Here is a 17654-nt window from a genome sequence, read left to right as displayed (position 1 = left end):
TCGAAAATTAATCGTCGAATCTGTCGCGCTGAAAGAGAAACTTCAACTTTGTTTCTTTAACTAACGAAACACACCCCCTCCGCCTTTTGTCTCCCGTTCGAAATATTGAAACGTCGAAGGTATTTAAGCGCTCACGAAAGAGGATAGTGATGTCAGTTTCAGATTATCCTATTTCACGGTAGAATTTCCCGATTTCATTTGTCGCTCGGTTTTCAATAAGCGAACGGGATTTTTTTCCGCTGCTTGAACCCGCCTCTCGGGCAGAGGCGTTTATAAAATTTTCTCCTCGTTCCGGTTGATCTAACACGACCGACTTATTGACTCCGGCAGACAAGTTGTTTCTCTCTCGCGCGCGACCCACCCTCCGTTCGCTCCCGTTGTCACGCCGAAACCGTTGCAACCCCTTTGAAAACCTTAAAGTGTCAATTCCGTGAATATCCTGTGATACTTTCTGAACGAAACGAAATACGCGTATACATCTAGATAAATCACTGTCGGGATCCAAATAAAAAAAATGGAAAGAAAGATATCGAACACACAGGGGGGAAAAACAAATGTTTTTAACCTTAGAACGACACTCCATCTGTTTTGTCATGGAAACGATACTCTGGGTACGGCATACCCAATCCAACTTTAATTGTTTGTAGTCTTTATAAAAATGTACATATTGCAATAAATCTTTATCATTTGAAATGCCAGACTTTGAAGAATAGAATGGAACAAGCAATGTATCTTTATTAATAAAAAAATTGCAACAAAGAAAAATTTTTGAAAATTTTTTTAAATTTGTGCTTGTTGAAAAAAGATCGAGATAAAAGATTTATTAATAGTATTCCAACAACTAGAAATTTTTAATGTAAAGAAAAAATATGTGTTGTTCAAAAACTAGCGATATCTAGGTAATGAATGTCCAGTATAAATTTTCAATTGTTATTTAAAGATTATTCACTAATTAATGTTATTCTTTACGCTAAAGAAATCCCATATTGATTATTTGAGAAAAATTATTTGTAGTCCAATTTTTTGTAATAATAAAATTGAGGAATAAAAAGGAAGAGAATATTTTGTTTTTTGTGTATATTCTAAAAGGTAGATTATATTAAGTTATGAATTTTTGGATAGCAATATAATAATTTGTAGATTTTTTAGTAATGCAATACACATTTAATTTAATAAGTTTAATGTAGATAATTAAAGAATGCTTTATATTTTTCATTTCTACATTTGAAAGGGAATTTTCCGTTTCGTGGTTCATTTAATCTTTATTTGATTTTGAGAAATTCTATACACTGTTGGAAAATTTGTGTATTTTCGTGAAAAAAAAAATCTGCTGATTGAAGTTTTTGTGTTAAATAATGAACATATTCATGTGTAAATTTAACACATGTCTGCTATGTTAACTGAACTTAACAGATATGAAATGTAGAATTGTGAAAAGAATTTAAAAGATATGTTAATGTAACACGGTTTGCACGTATTTAATAAATGCAAACTGTGCTACTTTAACATATTTTTTAAATCATCTTTATAATTTTATATTTTGTATCTATTTACAGAAAAAGAGTGTTGATGTTACACTGTAACGGGAGTGGGGAAAAACTGCGAAATTTTTTTACTATTCTTCTGTAAATTCTATCATAAAAATTATGTTAATTGTACACACAATCATTTCAAATTATGATCAAGATTACATTTCTTTTTTGTTGAAATATTAACGCAACATTAATGTTATCATTAAATTCAGATTATTTGAAATTAACATAAAATTTTGAGTGGACCGTTTGGGACATGTGATTTATGTTAAATTTAACACAATTTTTCCAACCGTGTACTTTAATTAGATAGCGCAAGTGCAATATTTAATTATATAGAGTTTTGACGAAGTTTATTTTCGCACATGTCAACCTACGAAAAAAGGAACAAAAAAAAATGTGGATAGAGATACAGAACGGGTTATAGTAGACTTGAGCGAGCGCAGAAGTTTCCGCACACAATTTTCAGCCTTTTTCGTTTCGAGGCTCGTAAATCATCGATCGAAACCGAAAGTCGGGCGGAAGCAGCCGTCACCGAGATACCGAGACGCATTTGCCGCGTTTCGCCGCTCGTCACGATACAGAAGCGCACAATGCAACCCATTAATGACGGAAAGGTTATTGTCGAGGCGAAGAATGGACGGCCGCGTGCTCGCAGACTCTCGGAATAAAGAACTCGGCTTGCTCGGGCTGCTAAGACTTTCATAACGTCGCTTGACTTTCCCAATATACGCGATAACGTCGTTAGGACGGAATCACAAAGTAGAGCGGAGTCCAACAAACACGGGGACGCAAACCCGCTTTCATTTCTCAGGGCGCCGCGCGCGCTCCGTCGCGTCGTTGAAAAATCGCGGCTAATTGAAAAAATTGCAAAAGTTGCGAAAACTTTCGTCGGTAGTCGTCGCTTCGGAGGTGCCCATCTTTCGCGCGCTCACGGAACTCCATTAAGCCCGGGAAACTAATTTCCCAACCGACCTTCCAACGGCGAGACTGTCTTGTAATCCTCTGCGGTCCGCGACTCTTGAGACACGTGTCCCGGGAATCGGCAATTTATTATTTCACGACGCGCAAGGAATGATCTGAATTAATCTCGGTTACTATAAAAATTAGCCTCTCTTCGAGCTAACAATTGCCTGCATATCTTATGCATAGCGCGAGAAAGAAAAATTATTATGCAAAATTATTATTTAACATCCACTTGGATTGCAATCACGACGAGGTATTTTTGCGTTCATTTTAAGGATAAAAGTAACTCGTTGAAGAAAATTAATAAATTCGAAAATTAAATAAAACGACCATATTTTGTAAAAAAAAAAGAATAAATAAATATTTTGTAGTTATCTAATTATTTATTCATCAAATTTGCTCTGATGCTTCCATCTTCTTTGGCGTTTTCACGGTGCCAAAAAGCTAATTTCGCGTATTAGGTAGCGCATGCGGGTAGCGATGTTTTCTCGCTCGTAAAAATGAGCATCCGTCTCCGCCGTTTGCCACTCTTGCTGGTCTCAATGTAATTAACACGACGTCCCGTCAGTACCTACCGCTGCTGCTTTGTGGGCCTTGGGGTTCGTTAAGCTCGGCAAATTAATTTCCATCGTACTTTCAAACCCTCCGACCGCGATTCTTGCGGTTCGCCAGTGAATGCGCGCGTTACGAAGTGCGCCAGGCTCGTAATGCAGCGATTCACAACCGCGCTTCCGCATCCGTTTCAGTGGGACTATGCCCTCCTATCTCTGGAATGGGGAGGGACGATGCCACGAGGGTGGAAAACGCGAACGTGGAAGTGCCAAAGCCGCGGAGGAGAACGCGTTATTCGCTTAGCGGTAAATTAAATCTAACGAGTCAGCGGGAAAGTATTCGCGCAATGTCTGACTCGCGCGGGAAACACGACCGTGCGAATCGTGCGAGCGAAATACGAATCTGTGTCGAGCATTCTCCATCGGGTTTCCGATCCGCTTTTGGCTTTGATCACCTTTGAACCGTTCGGTTGCGCACTTTCCGAGCGCGGAGCTTCTCCGCTGGTGAAAATTTTTCGAAACGTTAAAAATTTGTCTGAGGCTTCCTGCTTTTTTATTAAATTTTTATTAATCAAGCCGTAAATTGAATTTGCATCTCGATGAAAGAGCGATGCTCGCGTGCGATTAAGCAATGAATTATGCTCACTTGAGTTGAGTTATCGGAAAACGTTATCAAACGCAAATCTGACGCCGGTTGTTCCCCGAGTAATAATAGTACGGGTCAGATAGCGGCGATCGAATTAAGCAAGATAAGATCGATTTTGCTTCCGTCGTAATGGAATATAACTTAATTGCGAGTCCAGTCAGCTCGCCATATTATCGTCTGACCGAACGTTCCACGTTCAACCTCGGATTCGCAATCACAAAGTCTTGCGCGTTGAGTTCAGCAGTCATGCGAATTATGCGACCCTCGGGGAGTCTCTTTATAATATATTCACACGTTAGCCGCAGCGATGCTGCAACCTACGAAGGACGGACAGACGGAAGATCGATGGTCGCGCGATGCATCATGCCGGAGATTAATCTAAGATTTGATATTCTCGAAGTTCCTCGCGCGCGCGAGAAAAAAAACAGAAAGCGGACGACGCGAACTTTGTAGACTGATGTCGAAACGTGGCGCGGAAAGTTGCGATTTTCTTCGGTAACAGGGAACAAGCGATCGCGCAGCGAGTCGATGACGCGAATGACGCAATAGGACGCTTTTCATGAAATCGAACGAATCGTTAAATACATAGAAAGATATTAGTTTCATGCGACTGTACACTTACAAGGGATAAACGGAATAATGTGAATATCTGAGAAATATATTACTATTAGGAAATTGGCCGTTATTTGTCTTTAATATAGATTTTATTCTCATTCGGAATAAGATGACAAAGTGCATGAATAGTCACCACTGGAACCTTTTATAGGTATTGGAGAAATGGTTAAGTGATATTGGAGAAGAAAATCTATTTTTCACTCTGCTCTTCAACAACTGCTCACAATAACTCGATGAAGTCGGGCAGTTATGCTATAACTGAAAAAGTATCGAAGTTTTAAAGAGCAGAGGGTAATTTTGGAAAATAGTGTGAGAAGAAAAATTTCTTTCTCCAACATTACTTATATAATTATTTGAAAGAGGTTTGGCTAAAAAAATGGTTTTGATGTTGCATTGGTGACTATTCAAGCGGTACGTGACTTTACTCCAGCGGGATAGAATTTATTTATTATAATAAAAACAAATGATAAAAAGAATGTTTAATGATAAAAAAGCAGCGTGTTTTCTAGGTGTTTGCGTTATTTTTTTTTGTTTCTTGCATGCAAATATAATGAACATAAATATAAAATATAAATGCATAAATCTGCTAATTTAATTTAATTTTTGAACTACGCGGGAGACATTTAATTAAATTTTTTACGCGCGTCAGAGAGGATCAGCCACATTCACAACTTTATGTTGGCTACTGCCCTACAAAGGTGACCATTTGATGTGATACTCGAAAAATCTTCTCGCGAAGGAGTTTTCGAGGTACTTCACTTTTCTCTCTCTCGGCGTACGTTAGCGACGGAAGAAACGCGTTGCAAACTTTAGCGTTTCGAAATAACGAGATAAAACGGGGTGGGAAATTTGGTTTGTGCTAGGCAACGTTCTTTCAGAAGCTAATCGATTCGTGGCCACCGTGGGACCATTTCGTAGGATCATCCCTGCTAAGGCGAGGTTTTATCCATCGGGATACGCGGAGTATCTCGATGTAACCTGCGAAAGGAACAACTGACTTCACCCCAGGAGACATCGCGCCTCGAAAATACGATGGAGAGAAAAGTCGTGAAACGAGTTCTCTCAGTAGTTCTAACGCGTACAGGTCAGCCGCATCGGATACGGGAGGCGAAGTGGTAAATTTCTGTGAAAATCGATGAAAATAGTGCGACATTCGAGAGGTAACGTCCATCTACTCTCCACCAACGATGTTCCATTGCATCCTGAATAAAATAAATGCAGCGCAAGCGTTTCTCCGATCGCAAGATAAATACACGCTTGTCACAAACTTGTGAGTTTCCTTATCAATTCTGTAACGTCTCTCCGTCGTCTTGATTCAATAAAAGAAACAAACGACCAAACAGACTTTAATTACGGCCTGAGTCGAGCTGGGAACGCAACGAGTTAACGGAAATGAGATGGAAAAAGGAAGATTTATCTCATTATTTCCTAAAGAAGATTTTATTGTTCCGCATTATTACGTTCAATTTCTAACGACGAACTAAACAGCGACGATTGCAATCGCGGCATTGAAATTAAAGCGCTCGTTTAATGAAGGGGATTAGAGCGTACAGTCTCTTCTTCGTCAGTAACAAAGCTCAAAATCCTCGTCCCAACACTCGCAACTAAGTATCCTTGACTTGTCGACCATCCAATCCCGTTACGAGAGTTTCTAGTTTAATACTGTTACAAGAATCAACGCGAAACAGACTTGTCCACAAGAATCTCCTTCGTTTCACGCTATTAGTCTGAACGTTATCTTTATAGAACATCTAACATTGAGTTCTCTCCAGCAATTTCAGGTAACCAGCTACGCAAAAGATATTCTGAAAAGATTGAGAAGGAAACAGACAGCAAGAAAGAGAGAGAGAGAGAGATTTGCGTATTGCAACACACTGTAAATGAGAAACCAGATATAATGTAATAAGGAAGTAAAACACGTGCATTTTTTAATGTAAATATAAAATGATTTTTTGCAAAAAAAATTGATAATATCGTCAAAACGACATGTCTGCGGAGATGAGAAGAATATTAATATATCGAATATGTCTGCTTTGTAACTTCGTGTTTTCATTAAATTATTTTAATCCTCTCATTAGATATGTTAATTAAAACAATTTTGTAGAGCTGTTGATGGCTAAGAGACGCTATTAACAAAGATTGTAATTGTGAGGCAGGTGTCGTTATTAGTCGCAATATATGTACAATATAATGTAACACGGAAAACCAATTGTGCAAATCGACGTGTTTACTTGCTTATCATGAAATCTTCTGACAGATGTGCACAGAATGTGTTTTCTCTTTTTAAAGCTTTTAAGTAGTTTATGGCACTATCTCTGTCAATTTCAGTTTCTCGAGAATGTACTTTTACGCAATTATTTCAAATTCACGTGAATTTCGTCAAAGGTACAAAGCCAGAAATTGATTCTGATGAACACTGAGTCATTAGAAGACAGACAGGAAATTAACGAGTAAACTGATAGATGGCCGTTTAGTTGGAAAAAAGTACTATCAATATTTTTACAGTCAATCTAAAGTAAATTTTATTTACGTTATCTTATCGAAATCTTATAGTGTGTCTACGCAAAGTAGGTAGTAAAATGGGTATGTCGGCAATGCGCGTAATGTGATTAATGCAATTGTTGTAAACGAGGAAAGTTGTTGCGAAAACATTAACGACAAAATTGTTAAAAAATCTGAGATTCAAATAATTATACAACGTTTAAACATTACTAACAGCAAATCAACGATTTATCTAGAAAAAGTTTCTTTGAATGAAAATAAATGACTGTTGTGAATTACGGATGTATACTGATTGTAAGAGAATATGTTTGAAGAAGAATAGACGTTTCAATTGTTTTCGACGCTCATAGATATTTGTATACGCACCTGCTTAGACAAGCTACACGTGACATTATAAAGAACATTTTGTAAAAATTTTTTAGTTTTATAATCGCTTTATATAATGCTGTTGTACTAAAGATAATTGATGCTATTGAACTAGAGATAATTGACAAATCAAATATATTTGAGATTACAGTGCTAAAGATAATGATAAAGCTATTAACAAAATGATAAAATTAACGGCACGAGCGTCGATATAATAATAGTTCATTTTTGTTCATTCAAATGCGATAGATAATAGTGAGAAAATAATTTTTCAAAATCAATAACTTCCAAAATAAGATAACGAAATATGAAGAGAAAAGAATCCATTTTTATTCGATGTATACACTTGCGACGTTAAACCGGCTTTGTAGATAATAAATAGATAATAAATCGTGAGATGGCGAAATTCGTTTATCGATTAACACGTGTGTTCGATAACATTTGTACAATGTGATGCCACACATCTGTTTCTCGATAATATTTCACAATCAAACGCGCGCAATTGACAATCTTGCTATTTTTAATTTCGGCAAATATCTGACATGTCGTCAACGCATTCTTGAATACAATTCCATACGCGGAAATATGAAGACTTTCCTTTTACTTTTTGCCGCTTAATACCGAGAGTTACAAAATACATTCAGACTTTTGCTATTAAAATATTAATCCTCTTCACATAAAATCTGTAATTAATATCACGTAATTAACAAATATTTATAAAGTTTTAAAGAGTTACTGAAATTAGATCAGTAAAGAGCACGTATCTAAATAGAAATTTTAAATAGCTTCCAGATTGAGCCAATTAACATACATTTCGTTCGCTTTAAATATTATTTCATAATTAGAAGTTGAATTTTAGAATAGCCAGTAATCACGAAACGTTCCGTTATTATATATTTTAGTTTCATGTTTGTCATTTTGGGAGGACTTGAGCGCACGATGAATGTATTACCCGCTCTCACTCCCTTACACATCAACAAATTTATTTTTCGAAGCCAGCTGGTACTTCCTTTTTAAAACTTATACGTACAAAAAAGACGAGAAGGAATGGCGCGTCAAGCGGATTCAATCGAAAACTTCGCCGAGAAACTTGGCAGCAATGGTTAAAAGATCGTTGGCTTCTTCGCCGAAGGAGTGGTGCGGTAAAAATAGATCGATCCGGGTTGTCTGGCAATAGTCAGACTTTCGCGATGAGAAGAGGAGAGTAAAGTGCTTCTCGAAGAGCGCTCGAGTAATTGTGAAAATTTCTAATTTGCGAAAGATATTGGATAAAGGCGGATTGTTGTAAATAATCTTGATGATTATATGTGTGTGCGTGTGCGTGTGCGTGTGCGTGTGCGTGTGCGTGTGCGTGTGCGTGTGCGTGTGCGTGTGCGTGTGCGTGTGTGTGTGTGTATGTATCAATTATGCTCACTGCGGACAAACCTGCGCTATATAAGATGATTCCACATCCAATAAAAATATGAAGCGTTACAAAGCATTGCAATCGAGTAGTTTATGTGCTGATCAAGAAGAGAAGAATAAGAGACGAATGTAGTGGACTACATCAAAGATGATTTAACGTGACTGCGGATTACAGGCCTTAGGCAGGCATTGATCTTTGATGTTCTGCTCTCGATTTCCTATTACATCTACTCCTATTACGCATGCGGTCTTGCTTATTTACTCGCTGGATATACAACATCGTAGTCCATAATTACCAGAGAGAGACAGACAGACAGAGAGAGAGAGAGAGAGAGAGAGAGAGAGAGAGAAGGTAGATCACGTAAAGCACTAGAAACGTTTCAAATGTATTATAGATATAACAGTATTTAAGGTTTGATATCGGAAAACAGTTATCCTGTTCGACGGATAAGAAACAGAGGTACCAAAGGAAGAATAAGTATATTTAATATATGTGCTAAGTATTAATAGAAAGGCAAGAAATAAAATATTATAAAATTTCTATAATATAGAAGGTAGAAATATAATCTTCCTGTCTAGAAATAATCTCTAGAAATTTCTTAAATATTGTATTGCGAAAATGTAAGAATAAAATGATCAAAACGGAAACGAAGTTTACAGTATCATTCTGTAAAATTCGTGACAGTAGTTTAACAAAGTTGTGACATTTTGAAAATTGATAAAAAATAGTTCAAGTTTTAACCGAAATTTGACAATGGTTAAACATGTCTCGCTTTAAGTGCGGAGTATTTATTATCTCATCATTTCGAAGCTATGGAGGTATGAGCTATTCTATTCGCGCGATATTGAATCAATTTCGTAGAAACATCACGATCGCCTGATACCAGGCGTCAGCGATAATGACGGGACTTGGATTCGATCGTACGCTCGGCATAAGCGACTCTTCTGACGACTCGTCCGGTTCCCTTGAACGAAAGAGAGAACGCGAACCATCCATTTAGAAGGCGCTGTATAGTACGTTCTCGTTCATAACCGTCACGGTGTTCCGGTGAACGAATCCTCTCAGGTGGCTCTCGAAAATATTTTGAACGTCCGGCTCAATCTAATCAACGCGAATGTCTTCGATGAAGTTCCGCCCTTCGCGAATTCGCTGACGGGCAGGCGGAGAAACTCACCTTTTCTACTCTGTCCCCAAGCGATATCCCAAAGAGTATATATTTCACGTGCTACGGCGATGGGTTTCAACTAGACCCCAGTCGTAAGTGTCTCCGCGATCACCAACCCCGGTTACCACTTTGATCTCTCGCGATGACACGTGCGCGAGTTTCTTGCCCTCTTCGTATATGTCCTTGGATATATATCACATATAAGTCACACGTGTCTGCACGATTTCTCGATCGAGGGAAACACTCAATTCATATTAAAATATAATAAATATTTTAGCTATTTTGTCTCTATTATAGTATAATTACGAGACACGGATATTTTGAGGGAGACGAGCGACAAGAAGACACGACGCGATAATCACGATTCACTAGAGGTATCGTTTGGAGATATCTGTCTTTTATAGTCGTTTATAGATAAGACGGAATTGATACAGAGTGCGGTTGCTTGTGGGAGATTAAAGTTTTCTCGATGCAAATATAACAATCGAGATTATGGCTAAACGTACGTGTGGAATAAAAAATTTATGCAAAATTCTAATTTGCACTTTTGCAATCTAATCGATCGATCAAGGCTACGCATCTTTCGAAAGCAACCACGTGTATCGTCTTGATTAATGATTTTATCCAATCGGGAAAATTTTCTATAAGTTTTTCCTTGTTGAGAGACGTGACATATTATTAAATATGTTTTAGTCAAATTTATTATTAATTTAAAGGATGTTATATACAATTTTCAATATAATTTCTTTTAGAAATGTTTAACTTTCCATCATTTTTTTTTCTTTCTTTTTGTCTAAAAAAGCGATATATGGATCATATTTATATAAATAATATGTATACAGATTTTATATATATATATATATACGTGTGTGTGTGTATATATGAAAATATATTTATATGAATAATATCAGATAAGTTAATATATTTTTGCAGTTAAATTAAATTAGAGTTGAAGGCTTATAAAATTAATTTAATTATGTATAAATAATACAAGAACAAAAGCTAACTGAATTAAAAGTTACCTTAAGATTAAATAAATTTAAATTCAATTAAAAGTTAATTTTGAAAAGCATTATTCATATTAAATTTGAAATTTCTGATTTTTTTTAAGTTAGATTACTCAAAACAATATAAATTATAATATAGATGATCAAACAAATTTAATATTTTATTTATAAATTAAATTTATATAAAATGACAAAGAAATATTGTTTTTATATGAAAATATATTTTTTCTTTTATAACTTTTTTTTTCTTTTGCATAGATAAGCAAATTTTTAACTGAGGATAAAAGTTCATGAATTAATGTTTATGTGTTAATGTTAAAAAAATAATTACGTATAGTTAAATATTAAATCATTTAAATTTAATTAAAAAAGTTATTAACTTATTAACTTATTAATTTTATTATTTAACTTTTTAATTAGTTAATAATTACCCATCTCTGAACAATATATATGAAAAATATTTATACACATTTAAATTAATAATATTATATTTATATATATTATAGAGAAACATATATATTATATAATATAATTCTATTTATTATTATACATTATGATTTATTTATATTAAAAATATATAATAAAAATTAAAATGTCTAAAACATTTTTGGCCAAAACGCGTCAATAATTAAAAGCAGATTCTATTAATTTTAATTTATTTTTCCTTAGGGACATTGTTGAATAAACTTTTCCGTCCTTAAAGTCACATATTTTTCTATCTAAGAATTGAATATTTCTATCTAAGAAATTTTATTAAAGAGTAAGTCTAGTCTGAAAACTTAAAGCGTAAAGTTTACTCTAGGTTATTTCGCAAATGTGCGCAACACGACGCAAGAACGTGATTACATCAACTATTTATATATCACTAAAACGTGAATAATTTACAAGTGTCTTTTCATTTTCACTCATTATTCAATATTCATTAATGCTCGGGCATTATCATTCAGGAAAATTCGATTTCGCATAAGCCAAATAATCTATCATTGAGCACTGATGTAATAATGGCGGAACGGTCTTTTGTAATCTATTGCTTTGTGGCGCTCTGTAAATTCCACTCATTAATAGAGCCTTCGACCGGAACGGATTTTCATCCGCTTCGGAGCATCGCTGAGAGCGATTAAAGCCAATTTTGATCAACTCGAGTGCGACTAGAAATGTATTTGGAAGCGAGAGCCTAGAACTGATGGCAGTACTATAATTGTCAGTCATTAATCACGCCCTTTCGTAAATACGCGCGACGCGATATCGCGATATGATATATTACGACAGTTTAGGCGGGCGTGGAAAATTCATTTGCACCTTTAGAAACGAGATTGTTGCGTGTCGAACAGCCGAGTAATTAAATCGACGTGTATATTATGCCAATTACGATGGACGGAAGGCGATCGATAAACTTTATAAGAGCGACTTACGGCGATCTCTCGCGTCAGATCTAAAGTGGGAAATTTCACCTATAATTGTTAGAATTGGTAATCACGCACGCCAGGTTCGCGTCGAAATTAGCGATAATACGATTTTCACTTAATTCGTGTTTTTTTCCTTTTATCTTTTTTTAGAAAAGCACATTTCTAGCTACGTATATAATACACGAAGAGATTATTGAGTTTCCATTATTCCAACTCTACAGCTATAACTAGAGATTAATTAACTAATTAGACATCACCGAAAGTATTTAAATTTTCGAGGAGCTAATTGATTCACTGAACTCGACTAATAAATTTTTTATATATTTATGAAATTGAATCGGAAAAACTACGACGGTCAAATGATCGTAATTGAATAAGTTTCCCTTAGTATTACATTAATTTAATCAGGTCCGTTACGAAAGACATGGACTGTTTGCGAGCGTTTTCTTTCTCTTTGCCTCGTGTAAATTGCAGAAAGTACGAGAATTCTGTGAGAAAATGTCGCAAAAGAATTTCAGGGAGAGGAAAGCAACACGACGTTTTAAAGGAGAGCGTTCACGAAATTCGATACAATGTCTCCTATAGTTGCAGTTATCGCGTCTGGCATATGTGTTTAGCAATTAGATTGTAATTGTACCTAGAGTGACGACAGTTGCTTCCGTCGTAAATGCGCGTTAATCAAATTTCGAGAATGAACGAGCTTTAAATAAAAATAATTCCACTGTTATTCAATCGTCTCTCAATCAATTATTCACATTAGCAGTGAAAGTTGGAAATATTCGAAAGATCGGGACTTTTGCTCTCACTGATTTAATTTTGTCTACGTTATTCCCCCAAGAACAGATATGGATGTTATCTTCTTACATAATCGAAATGTTTAATCTCGAGCATGTTTTTTTTTTTTTTTTTTTAATCGAAAGACTCAACTTACAGGGGATACACACTAAAGATAATTTAGTCGGTCATTGTCTATATATAATAATGATTCATCAATAGCGTCGCGTAGTTTACACACATTACGCAATCCGCTTTCTCATTCGAAAACACTGAAGACCGTCGGAAATAAATGACGCGTTGCACCGTGACAATCAGCGTAGCGTGCCAGCAGCTTCGTTGCTTTTTCGGCCAGGCTGAATGCCATTGACCTTGACATATCGAAATGCGAATTGAAATCGGTCCAAGTCGCCAGAGGCATGCGTTCCCGCTTTCCCGGAAAGAGATAGGATTCGCAATTCCCGTGATCTTGAGAGACGCGAAACTGACTTCAAGGCAACACCTGTCGATAGTATTTATTTATTGCAAATGACCGTGAAGAAATGTCGAATCGAGCGCCATTCCTTTGCGAACCCTCGAACAACTAACGAACACGCCTCGACGTCGTGACGCTTACGCAACGTTACGACGTTTTCATTTACGAGATCGTATCAGCACCGGCGTGACACTGTAGTTGACGAATTAATGATGAAAGCTGTTAAATTAGTCGCGACCGATATGAACCAGACGGACAGCATAAAAAATATCGCGATGCTCTCGGTCGCCTCTATTATATAAATTGAATCCGTTCATTCACAATGGATTTTTCGTGAAATTTTTTGGTGTCAAGAATGGCGCTTTAACTCTAGAGTGTCACTATGAGTGAATTTTCATCCAGGATAATTCAAGTTTAGTATAGTTAGCTTTTGTTGTTGAACTTTTGAATTTTGTTATTAAAATTTGGATAATTTAAAGTAATATTTAATAAGATTTTTTTACATTAAAATGGTATTAATTCAAAGTAATAGAGAGAGAGAGATATTTTGACCGTTGCTGTATCAATACAAATTGAACAAGAATGTTTTCTACGGTCGCAGCTAGGTCTTCGTGCTTGTATTGTCTGTGTGATTTGATATACTTTCCTCGAGTTCAATGCGCGCCGAATTAATGTTCAGTCATAACACAATTCTAAATTGAACAAGATTAAATAATATCACGTATTATTAAATATTAACTCTTTTCCCCTCTGAAAAAACTATAAAGAAATTATTGCGAAAATTATCATCTCAGCCAGTATTAATTTAATTATTTCATTATTTACCTACAAACTAAAAGGAATCTAAAAAATTCTTAATTACGTAAGTAAATTTACACAAAGTAACATTATTAACGTCAGAAAAATATGAGTGGCGTTCTGAAATTAACTGATGACGGCGTTATCGGTATGTATCGCACAGAAGTCAATAGCATTCAACGTGCGTCAGCATTTTTTACGCATAATCGCAGAATTCGTTAATCATTTCTATGTAAACTGACAAATTGCTTATAAGATTATTATCGCCAGATTGTTATCTGAACGTCTCAAAATATTATGAACGTTCAGGAAACTTCTGCGACGTTTATCGCGTAGCATTGTCTTATGCGGATCTCTCGTAAAACATCCGGCGATTTCCGTGATTTTAGAATAGATTGAGCTTTGATGTAAATACCTACGAATTACGTGTAATAAAACGTTGCGCAATTACTCGGGACGGCGGCACGATATTGTGCAACTACTTGAATAACAACACGAGAAACATTGAAAAAAATTAATGGGCAGAATGCAACGTGTTTAGTGCACACGGAAAGGATAATTTTTACTTGTTAGCTTCTAAAATTTTAGTTTAGGTTCAGAAAACAATTTTATGGTTGAAATAATTATGTAGGAATCTCAAGGATAACGACATTGCTTCAGAAAATTTTGATACTAGAATCCAGCTTAACTCAAGAATAGTCACCTAGTTTTTTTGTAATCACCTATTCTAGAATTCATTTGAGATCACTATATAAATTTACACTCAATATTTGTTTTTAAACGAGGAGAAATTAAAATAATCGAATGCTCGATTAGTAATAAAAAACTACACACTAAGCTCCATTTTCTCGCTGTTGAGATATAAAAAACAGGTGAGTACTCTCGAGTTAAGTATTCAATTTAATTATTTCGATGATTCAACCTGATAATCTAACGTAATATTTCTCGTATTTCAACAAAATTGTGCTTTCTATGTACGGATCACGGTGTCGGAAATACGCAGCTTGACCAAAGTAAATATGAATTGTCACAAGGTTCTACGGGTAGATTTGACCGAATAGAGCCAAGTACGCATTGATCGATCTTCCATTGTCGCTCAGAACGATTCGAGTCTTCGCAACGCCGATAAGATAAACGCTGTCGAAATGCGCTTGAGGATTTTCCGAGAGCCAGACGGACGACGACATCGCGTTTGTCCGACAAAACGGCGGCAAATCGATTATTCCTGCGGTATACTGCACGTGACGTAGACAGAGCGACCGCAGCAGCTGCAACTGCACAAGGTGCGCGCAATCGAGGAGGATTCCGTTCCGTACGCCCGAACTGACGGAGCGATCCATTTCCCCTCTTCCGTTTCAGCTTTGATCTCTTTCACGAACGATACGGACGTTATTATCTCAGAACCGCACCGCGGAGATATGTTCGATCGTTTGCACTCTTCGCAAAGTATAACGAAAATCGTCTCAACAACGATTGTTTTCGCAAAAGCGCAAGAGATAATGTCAGCAGCGCAAGACGCGACTACGTGTTTCATTCTTTCGCGAAATCTGTTTATCACTTGTTGCTCGGGAACAGAGATTGATTCGTCGGGGACGTATTACGAGGTAATATCGTATCGGCTGCGTCACGCGTGCAACGCGCCGTCAACGTCTAGTTTTTTTTGTTTTTCTTTGTTTATTTCAAGCAACGCGGTTTAAACTGGGGGTATCGTCGATTTAGCCGTATACAGGCGAAGAGAAATTCCTAAATTTCAATAAATATTTAATTGAATAGTACTAATAAAATATTTACTTGCGTTACACAAATATTTACTCTATAAAAAAATGATACTTGAATTTTTTATTAGAAGGATTCGAATAAATATTTATTAAAATTTAGTAATTTTAGTGATATTTTTCCCTCGGTGTAGAACGCTGTTAGACGCAAATTTATACGTATAACTCCTACATATACCATTCCTTCTGCCTACACTAATCCACCCTAGTAGCGCTGTTTCTGAGCTCTAACAATAAGCTACACCCAGTTATGCTCTACTGTTACTAGTCAGCTCAGCGGAGGGTCCAACTCTGCCACAGTTAAAGTCAGTAATTAGACGATTTGTGTCCAGATTAATAAATATTTTGTTAAGCGACGTGGGATGTACGAAAATTTCAAGTTACACCAATTAAAGGGTTGCAACGGTCTATTTCCTCAGACGTAACATTTACATATCAGTACCAATACTGTCAGTTAATAGCGATACCATTCAAGGGCTAATTCCGTGCGTTCCGCATTGTGTTTCGCAACAAGCCTGCAGCAGTCTGCCATATTGTCGGTCCCGTCAGAATTATCGTATTATTACGCGCGCGAGAGCAGGCGGGATTACATTTTCGAAGCTGAGCGGGAGTGATTTGTCAGTGACAGACCGCCGTTGCTGTCACGCGCAACGCGTGCGACACACGTCGCGTCGCACCCGCGGACGGTGTCGGACGTGAAGACGAGCTTCCCGAACCGACGCCGGTGATGTAAAATTAAAATCCGCCAGACGATTGGTCAAGCGGTAATCTGGACACGATAATCTGGGCGGCAACGTTCTCGACGCGAATGACAAATAACGATAACAAGTGTCGGCAATTCCCTGCGCTTTATGGTCAGTCATATGAATTCGAGACGCAGCAATCACTCAGCTCAACAATATGTTCGTTTCCGAAGTAAAATCTCGTGCAGGTATAATTATTGTTTGTCTCGCAACTTATATATTGTTTAGATACCACGCATTGTACATATGCGCATGTTTGTTTCATGGACATGAACGAAAGCCTCAAAACTATGCTACGAGGTTCAAACTAAAAATTTAGGAAGCTGGTTTGATACTGAAAAATATAATATATAAATGGGAGATTCAGGTTCAAATTCTGATCGAGATTATTTTTTGCAATAATTTCTTTATAATTTTTCTGGATTAGGGGGATAGTAGAGATGCAATTAAGTATCAAGAAATAATTAAATTTATCAGCAATTTAATTAATCAATTTAATTCATCAGTAATTTTATTTTATTTATTTATTTTTTTTTATTCGCACCTAGAGAGTTATTGACCACTAAGAACTGCTCTCGACCGGTGTTACCATCTCTCGTTAGTTAATTTGAAAAATATGATATTTTTTGCAATAATTTTTTTATAGTTTTTTCAGGGTGGAAAAGGGTTAATATTTAATAATACGTGGTATTACTTAATCTCGTTCAATTTAGAATTGTGTTATGACTGAAAATTAATTCGGCGCGCAGTTCACTGAACTTGAGGAGAGTATATAAAATCACACAGACAATACAAGCACGAAGACCTAGCTACGACCGTAGTAGGCATTCTTGTTCCATGTGTGTTAATACAACAACGGACAAAATATCTCTCTCTATTACTGAAAAATATAAGTTTCAGTTCATTATTTTTTGCCGATATCGAATTA

The 17654-nt window shown here is 36.3% G+C and overlaps 1 protein-coding gene across 7 annotated transcripts in view; it reads right to left on the bottom strand.

The window, feature by feature from the left end:
* The window catches only part of LOC105195263 (multidrug resistance protein homolog 49), a 71351-nt gene that overhangs the window by 29085 nt on the left and 24612 nt on the right, over positions 1–17654 (bottom strand). The window contains exon 1 of one of the 7 annotated variants that reach the window (XM_039449843.1): positions 9758–10546. The exons of 5 other annotated variants lie outside the window; for them this stretch is intronic. The gene's annotated coding sequence lies outside the window, so the exon portion shown is untranslated. Of the gene's footprint in view, positions 1–9757; positions 10547–17654 lie in introns of those variants that run through there. One more of the 7 variants, XM_026130919.2, reaches the window with a different exon arrangement.

This window comes from Solenopsis invicta, chromosome 5 (assembly GCF_016802725.1).
Source record: "Solenopsis invicta isolate M01_SB chromosome 5, UNIL_Sinv_3.0, whole genome shotgun sequence".
Lineage (NCBI taxonomy): Eukaryota > Metazoa > Arthropoda > Insecta > Hymenoptera > Formicidae > Solenopsis > Solenopsis invicta.
This window is presented reverse-complemented; position numbering and strand designations above follow the sequence as displayed.